Source organism: Mustela putorius, unplaced genomic scaffold (assembly GCF_011764305.1).
Source record: "Mustela putorius furo isolate JIRA1106 unplaced genomic scaffold, ASM1176430v1.1 tig00537227_pilon_pilon_pilon, whole genome shotgun sequence".
Classification (NCBI taxonomy): domain Eukaryota; kingdom Metazoa; phylum Chordata; class Mammalia; order Carnivora; family Mustelidae; genus Mustela; species Mustela putorius.
Genome location: NW_025422368.1, coordinates 30,652,766 through 30,662,225, shown reverse-complemented (window position 1 = coordinate 30,662,225; position 9,460 = coordinate 30,652,766).

The window sequence follows — 9,460 nt, the reverse complement described above, 5'->3', positions numbered from 1 at the left end:
TGGAGAAGAATAAAATGGAAAACATGTAAATTAACTACCCCCATGCCTCATTGGTGATTCCAAGTGTTCACTAATATGTTACTATAATAACTATGATTACTACTGTGTATGTAAAATACCTCACCACATAGAAAACTTCCTAAAATAATACTCCCTCGGTGAAAGCAAGTGCCATTTTTTCCCCCACATATACTTATTTAAAATAAGATTCCTGATGGAAAAGGTTCACAGTGATTGATTTTTCAGGAACGCTGAATTTTAGCCTTAAAGTGCTTCTGGACCACTGAAAACTTAATTTAAATATTTTGGGTTTACTGAGACTTAGAGTCATTAATGCTCCTCATTAATATCCCAAACATAATCCAACTGATTATACTTTTACTTCAGACCGAGTTTCCTTTTAAGCATTTGCTGTTTCTTTTGTCACTTTAAACTGTTAGTTGTAACACTCAGGGGGGCATTCTGTGTTCTTACAACTTTGCAATTAGCTCTTAGCTCTCCCCTAATTGCTGCGCCAGCACACCTCTCTCTCCTCCAAAGACACCCTCTTTCCCCTATGATGTGTTTTTTCGCCACAGGCTAAAAGTACCAGTATCTCCTTTTCTAGTCGTAGGAAAACTGCTCTGACCTCACGTTCTTACTCTTTTCTCTTCCTAGTGGCTGATGTTATAAATATTGGGCTTTGGGGTCTCCAAATCTTGGTCCTTCATAACCAAAGCCACATTTTGTAATCCTGAAAGAACTTTCCTGGCTCAAGAAGAGCAGAAGCATATGAAAAATTGTTTTAAAAACTCTTGCCTCTGTTATAAAGGGATAAAATCTGTGCATATGTGAGTGGAGTGTCTATGTATTATTCATGCATGAATGTGTTCTAAATGGTATTTGTCGGGGGGCACCTGGGTGGATCAGTCATTAAGTGTCTGACTTCGGCTCAGGTCATGATCCGAGGGTTGAGGGATCAATCCCTGCATCAAGTCCCACACTGGGCTCTCCACTCGGTGGGGAGCCTGCTTCCCCCTCTCCCTCTGCCTGCTGCTCCCCCTACTTGTGCTCGCTTTCTGAATAAAATCTTAAAAAATAAATAAATAAATGCTTTTTGTCTGCCGTTAATATAATATCCTAAGTGTTCTTTAATTACTGCAAGTATCCTATTCCTTTTTCTACCCTTTTAACTCATAGCCTATGTCTTTTTTTTTTTTTTTTTTTTAATGTGGAGATATTTTGTTTTGTTTTGTTTTCCCCAAGATACAGCTGGGTCTTACTTTTTTTTTTTTTTAAGATTTTATTTATTTATTTGACAGAGATCACAAGCAGGCAGAGAGGCAGGCAGAGAGAGAGAGAGAGGAGGAAGCAGGCTCCCTGCCAAGCAGAGAGCCCGATGCAGGGCTTGGTCCCAGGACTCTGGGATCATGACCTGAGCTGAAGGCAGAGGCATTAACCCACTAAGCCATCCAGACACCCCTGGGTCTTACTTTTTCTGCAATCTGACAATCTTTGCCTTTAACTAAAATATTTAGATAATTAAAATTTAGTGTAATTATATGTGTAAATTTATACTACCTGGCTGTTTATTTTCTATTTGCTTCATTCATTCTTTTTCTTTTCCTCTTTTCCTGTCTGTGGAAGAAATAGTATTTTTTTTTTCAGTTATCTTAATTTTTTATTTTTTATAAACATATATTTTTATCCCCAGGGGTACAGGTCTGTGAATCACCAGGTTTACACACTTCACAGCACTCACCAAATCACATACCCTCCCCAATGTCCATAATCCCACCCCCTTCTCCCAAACCCCCTCCCCCGGCAACCCTCAGTTTGTTTTGTGAGATTAAGAGTCACTTATGGTTTGTCTCCCTCCCAATCCCATCTTGTTTCATTTATTCTTCTTCTACCCACTTAAGCCTCCATGTTGCATCACCACTTCCTCATATCAGGGAGATCATATGATAGTTGTCTTTCTCTGCTTGACTTATTTCGCTAAGCATGATACGCTCTAGTTCCATCCATGTTGTTGCAAATGGCAAGATTTCATTTCTTTTGATGGCTGCATAGTATTCCATTGTGTATATATACCACATCTTCTTGATCCATTCATCTGTTGATGGACATCTAGGTTCTTTCCATAGTTTGGCTATTGTGGACATTGCTGCTATAAACATTCGGGTGCATGTGCCCCTTTGGATCACTACATTTGTATCTTTAGGGTAAATGCCCAATAGTGCAATTGCTGGGTCATAGGGCAGTTCTATTTTCAACATTTTGAGGAACCTCCATGCTGTTTTCCAGAGTGGCTGCACCAGCTTGCATTCCCACCAACAGTGTAGGAGGGTTCCCCTTTCTCCGCATCCTCGCCAGCATCTGTCATTTCCTGACTTGTTGATTTTAGCCATTCTGACTGGTGTGAGGTGATATCTCATTGTGGTTTTGATTTGTATTTCCCTGATGCCGAGTGATATGGAGCACTTTTTCATGTGTCTGTTCGCCATCTGGATGTCTTCTTTGCAGAAATGTCTGTTCATGTCCTCTGCCCATTTCTTGATTGGATTATTTGTTCTTTGGGTGTTGAGTTTGCTAAGTTCTTTATAGATTCTGGACACTAGTCCTTTATCTGATATGTCATTTGCAAATATCTTCTCCCATTCTGTCAGTTGTCTTTTGATTTTGTTAACTGTTTCCTTTGCTGTGCAAAAGCATTTGATCTTGATGAAATCCCAGTAGTTCATTTTTTCCCTTGCTTCCCTTGCCTTTTGCGTTGTTCCTAGAAAGATGTTGCTGCGGCAGAGATCGAAGAGGTTGCTGCCCGTGTTCTCCTCAAGGATTTTGATGGATTCCTTTCGTACATTGAGGTCCTTCATCCATTTTGAGTCTATTTTTGTGTGTGGTGTAAGGAAATGGTCCAATTTCATTTTTCTGCATGTGGCTGTCCAATTTTCCCAGCACCATTTATTGAAAAGGCTGTCTTTTTTCCATTGGACATTCTTTCCTGCTTTGTCAAAGATTAGTTGACCATAGATTTGAGGGTCTATTTCTGGGCTCTCTATTCTGTTCCATTGATCTATGTGTCTGTTTTTGTGCCAGTACCATGCTGTCTTGATGATGACAGCTTTGTAATAGAGCTTGAAGTCCGGAATTGTGATGCCACCAACGTTGGCTTTCTTTTTCAATATCCCTTTGGCTATTCGAGGTCTTTTCTGGTTACATATAAATTTTAGAATTATTTGTTCCATTTCTTTGAAAAAGATGGATGGTACTTTGATAGGAATTGCATTAAATGTGTAGATTGCTTTAGGTAGCATAGACATTTTCACAATATTTATTCTTCCAATCCAGGAGCATGGAACATTTTTCCATTTCTTTGTGTCTTCCTCAATTTCTTTCATGAGTACTTTATAGTTTTCTGAGTATAGATTCTGTGTCTCTTTGGTTAGATTTATTCCTAGGTATCTTATGGTTTTGGATGCAATTGTAAATGGGATTGACTCCTTAATATCTCTTTCTTCTGTCTTGCTGTTGGTGTAGAGAAATGCAACTGATTTCTGTGCATTGATTTTATATCCTGACACTTTACTGAATTCCTGTATAAGTTTTAGCAGTTTTGGAGTGGAGTCTTTTGGGTTTTCCACATATAGTATCATATCATCTGCGAAGAGTGATAATTTGACTTCTTCTTTGCCGATTTGGATGCCTTTAATTTCCTTTTGTTGTCTGATTGCTGAGGCTAGGACCTCTAGTACGATGTTGAATAGCAGTGGTGATAATGGACATCCCTGCCGTGTTCCTGACCTTAGCGGAAAAGCTTTCAGTTTTTCTCCATTGAGAATGATATTTGCGGTGGGTTTTTCATAGATGGCTTTGATGATATTGAGGTATGTGCCCTCTATCCCTACACTTTGAAGAGTTTTGATCAGGAAGGGATGTTGTACTTTGTCAAATGCTTTTTCAGCATCTATTGAGAGTATCATATGGTTCTTGTTCTTTCTTTTATTGATGTGTTGTATCACATTGACTGATTTGCGGATGTTGAACCAACCTTGCAGCCCTGGAATAAATCCCACTTGGTCGTGGTGAATAATCTTTTTAATGTACTGATGAATCCTATTGGCTAGTATTTTGTTGAGTATTTTCCAATCTGTGTTCATCAAGGATATCGGTCTATAGCTCTCTTTTTTGGTGGGATCCTTGTCTGGTTTTGGGATCAAGGTGATGCTGGCCTCATAAAATGAGTTTGGAAGTTTTCCTTCCATTTCTATTTTTTGGAACAGTTTCAGGAGAATAGGAATTAGTTCTTCTTTAAATGTTTGGTAGAATTCCCTCGGGAAGCCATCTGGCCCTGGGCTTTTGTTTGTTTGGAGATTTTTAATGACTGTTTCAATCTCCTTACTGGTTATGGGTCTGTTCAGGCTTTCTATTTCTTCCTGGTTCAGTTGTGGTAGTTTATATGTTTCTAGGAATGCATCCATTTCTTCCAGATTGTCAAATTTATTGGCGTAGAGTTGCTCATAGTATGTTCTTATAATAGTTTGTATTTCTTTGGTGTTAGTTGTGATCTCTCCTCTTTCATTCATGATTTTATTTATTTGGGTCCTTTCTCTTTTCTTTTTGATAAGTCGGGCCAGGGGTTTATCAATTTTATTAATTCTTTCAAAGAACCAGCTCCTAGTTTCGTTGATTTGTTCTATTGTTTTTTTGGTTTCTATTTCATTGATTTTTGCTCTGATCTTTATGATTTCTCTTCTCCTGCTGGGCTTAGGGTTTCTTTCTTGTTCTTTCTCCAGCTCCTTTAGGTGTAGGGTTAGGTTGTGTACCTGAGACCTTTCTTGTTTCTTGAGAAAGGCTTGTACCGCTATATATTTTCCTCTCAGGACTGCCTTTGTTGTGTCCCACAGATTTTGAACCGTTGTATTTTCATTATCATTTGTTTCCATGATTTTTTTCAATTCTTCTTTAATTTCCCGGTTGACCCATTCATTCTTTAGAAGGATACTGTTTAGTCTCCATGTATTTGGGTTCTTTCCAAACTTCCTTTTGTGGTTGAGTTCTAGCTTTAGAGCATTGTGGTCTGAAAATATGCAGGGAATGATCCCAATCTTTTGATACCGGTTGAGTCCTGATTTAGGACCGAGGATGTGATCTATTCTGGAGAATGTTCCATGTGCACTAGAGAAGAATGTGTATTCTGTTGCTTTGGGATGAAATATTCTGAATATATCTGTGATGTCCATCTGGTCCAGTGTGTCGTTTAAGGCCTTTATTTCCTTGCTGATCTTTTGCTTGGATGACCTGTCCATTTCAGTGAGGGGAGTGTTAAAGTCCCCTACTATTATTGTATTATTGTTGATGTGTTTCTTTGATTTTGTTATTAATTGGTTTATATAGTTGGCTGCTCCCACATTGGGGGCATAGATATTTAAAATTGTTAAATCTTCTTGTTGGACAGACCCTTTGAGTATGATATAGTGTCCTTCCTCATCTCTTATTATAGTCTTTGGCTTAAAATCTAATTGATCTAATATAAGGATTGCCACTCCTGCTTTCTTCTGATGTCCATTAGCATGGTAAATTCTTTTCCACCCCCTCACTTTAAATCTGGAGGTGTCTTCGGGCTTAAAATGTGTTTCTTGGAGGCAACATATAGATGGGTTTTGTTTTTTTATCCATTCTGATACCCTGTGTCTTTTGACAGGGGCATTTAGCCCATTCACATTCAGGGTAACTATTGAGAGATATGAATTTAGTGCCATTGTATTGCCTGTAAGGTGACTGTTACTGTATATGGTCTCTGTTCCTTTCTGATCTACAACTTGTAGGTTCTCTCTTTGCTTATAGGACCCCTTTCAATATTTCCTGTAGAGCTGGTTTGGTATTTGCAAATTCTTTCAGTTGTTGTTTGTCCTGGAAGCTTTTAATCTCTCCTTCTATTTTCAATGATAGCCTAGCTGGATATAGTATTCTTGGCTGCATGTTTTACTCATTTAATGCTCTGAATATATCATGCCAGCTCTTTCTGGCCTGCCAGGTCTCTGTGGATAAGTCAGCTGCCAATCTAATATTTTTACCATTGTATGTTACAGACTTCTTTTCCCGGGCTGCTTTCAGGATTTTCTCTTTGTCTTTGAGACTTGTAAATTTTACTATTAGGTGACGGGGTGTGGGCCTATTCTTATTGATTTTGAGGGGCATTCTCTGAACCTCCTGAATTTTGATGCTCGTTCCCTTTGCCATATTGGGGAAATTCTCCCCAATAATTCTCTCCAGTATACCTTCTGCTCCCCTCTCACTTTCTTCTTCTTCTGGAATCCCAATTATTCTAATGTTGTTTCGTCTTATGGTGTCACTTATCTCTCGAATTCTCCCCTCGTGGTCCAGTAGCTGTTTGTCCCTCTTTTGCTCAGCTTCTTTATTCTCTGTCATTTGGTCTTCTATATCACTAATTCTTTCTTCTCTCTGCCTCATTTATCCTAGCAGTTAGAGCCTCCATTTTTGATTGCACCTCATTAATAGCTTTTTTGATTTCACCTTGGTTAGATTTTAGTTCTTTTATTTCTCCAGAAAGGGCTTTTATATCTCTCGAGAGGGTTTCTCTAATATCTTCCATGCCTTTTTCGAGCCCGGCTAGAACCTTGAGAATTGTCATTCTGAACTCTAGATCTGACATATTACCAATGTCTGTATTGATTAGGTCCCTAGCCTTCGGTACTGCCTCTTGTTCTTTTTTTTGTGTTGAATTTTTACGTCTTGTCATTTTGTCCAGATAAGAGTAAATGAAGGGGCAAGTAAAATACTAAAAGGGTGGCAACAACCCCAGGAAAATATGCTTTAACCAAATTAGAAGAGATCCAAAATCGTGAGTGGGGAGAAAGGGGATAAAAAGAGGTTCAAAAAGGAAGAAAGAAAAAAAAAAACAAAAAGAAAAGAAAAAAAAAAGAAAAGAAAAGAAAAGAATTTTTAAAAAAGAAAACACCTAAGAAAAATGTAAAAAAGAAAAAATATATATATTAGATAAACTAGTAAAAATCGTTAAAAAAGAAAAAGGTAACAGTTAAAAAAAAATTTTACCCGAAGGCGAGAAAAAAAAAATGAAAAAGAAAAAATTAAATTAACTGCAAGACTAAAAAAAATCACAGGAAAAAAGCCATGAGTTCAGTGCTTGGTTTTCTCCTCCTCTGGAATTCTGCTGCTCTCCTTGGTATTGAAACCGCACTCCTTGGTAGGTGAACTTGGTCTCGGCTGGATTTCTTGTTGATCTTCTGGGGGAGGGGCCTGTTGTAGTGATTCTCAAGTGTCTTTGCCCCAGGTGGAATTACATCGCCCTTACCCGGGGCCGGGGTGAGTAATCCGCTCAGGTTTGCTTTCAGGAGCTTTTGTTCCCTGAGCGCTTTCCGTAGAGTTCCAGATGACGGGAATACAAATGGCAGCCTCCTGGTCTCCGGCCCTGAGGAGCCGAGAGCCCAGGGCCCCACTCCTCAGTGCGCCCTCAGAGAACAGCGCCCAGTTACTCCCGTCTGCCTGACCTCCGGCCGCGCTCCGAGCTCACCGAGCCTGCGACCGGTTCAAGGTAACACGGAGCTGTGAGCTTACTGTCGGCTCTGTCTCTGTAGCCGGCTTTCCCGTTCCAATACCCGCAAGCTCTGCGACACTCAGACACCCCCGATCCTTCTGTGACCCTGCGGGACCTGAGGCCACGCTGACCCCGCGTGGGCTTCGCCCCGGTTTAGCCTCTGGAGCGATGTCCCTCAGCGGAACAGACTTTTAAAAGTCCTGACTTTGTGCACGGTTGCTCCGCTGCTTGCCGGGAGCCAGCCCCTCCCCCCGGGGTCTATCTTCCCGTCGCTTTGGATTCACTTCTCCGCCGGTCCTACCTTTCAGAATGTGGTTGTTTTTCTGTTTCCAGAATTGCTGTTCTTCTTCTCTTCGATCTGCCGATGGATTTTCAGGTGTTTGCAATCTTTAGATAAGCTATCTAGCTGATCTCCGGCTAGCTGAAGCAGTCTCAGCTTGCTACTTCTCCGCCATCTTGACTCCTCCCAGAACTAGTATTTTTTATGACTCCATTTTGTCTGTTTCTTTTGTTATTATCTTGATTGGTCTAGGGTTTATAGTGTATACCTCTAACTGAATATATCCACCTTCCTACGCTTTTATATCAAAAATGTAACATAAGGATTTCACATCAGTATAGTTCCATTCTCTTCTCCTGGCTTTTGTGATACTGTTGTTATATGTTTTAAGTTGCATATATTATAAATCCAAGAACACATTATTATTTCCATTTTATGAATTAGCTTTTAAAGAAATTTAAATAATAAAAAGCTCTTTAGCCATATAGTTCTTTCCAATGTTTTTTACTTCTTATGCAGATCCACATTTCCACCTGGTATTTTTTCCTTTCAATTGACAGGAGTGTTTTATGTCTGACAGAGTTTATTTATCTTCCTTTATAAAATTTATTTTTGCTGGATATAGAATTCTATGTTGGCAATAATTTTTTTATATTTTTTTCTTTCAATATTTTAGAGACGTTGCTTTAATTTCTTCTTACTTATGCTATTTCCAGTGAGAAATCTGTCATCTTTATCTTATTTCTGTAAGTAATATGTTTTGCTTTGTTTTTTCTTCTGGCTGCTTTTTAAGATTCTCCACCGAGGGAGGAGCCCAGTATAGGACTTGATGCAAAGATCAATCCCACCACCCTAGGATCATGACCTAACCCTCAGGGCACCTGGGTGGCACCGTCAGTTGAACTTCCAGTTCTTGGTTTCGGCTCAGGTCATCATCTTAGGGTCATGGAATCAAGACCCGTGAAGGCCTCCATCTGCACTGAGCACCAAGTCTGCTTGAGATTCTCTCTCCCTCTCCCTTTTCAAAAGTTTCAAAAATCTTTTGAAATCTTTTGAAAAAAGACTATCATTCACTTGGAGCAATTTGATTATGTACTTTAGTGTAATTTTCTTTAGGTTTCTGTGCTTAAGATTTATTGAGCTTCTTGGGAAACATGATTTTATATATTTTATCAAATTTAGAAGATTTGCAGTCATTATTTCTCAAGTGTTTTTTCTGCCTTCCTGTTCTCTACTTTCTTCTGGGGATCACCATGATGCATATATTAGGCTTCTTGAAGTTGTCCAAAATTCACTTTTACACTTTAACCTCTTAATTGTTTTCTCCTGAGTGTTTCATTTTTGAATGTTTTTATAGTTATGTCTTCAAGTTCTCTAATTCTTTTCTCCTTCAATGTCATCTGCCATCAATTACACTCAGTGTATTTGTCATATCAGAAGTTGTACTTGGGTCTTTTTATTATTTCCTCTATGTCTCTAGTTAACTATTTTAACACAACTGCTTTTATATCCTTTTTCACCAAATGTAACATATATGTCAGTTCTCAGTTAGTTTTGATTGTTTATTTTCCTTTTTACAGGTTATATTTTCCTGAATCTTTGCATGCTTCATCATCTTTAAT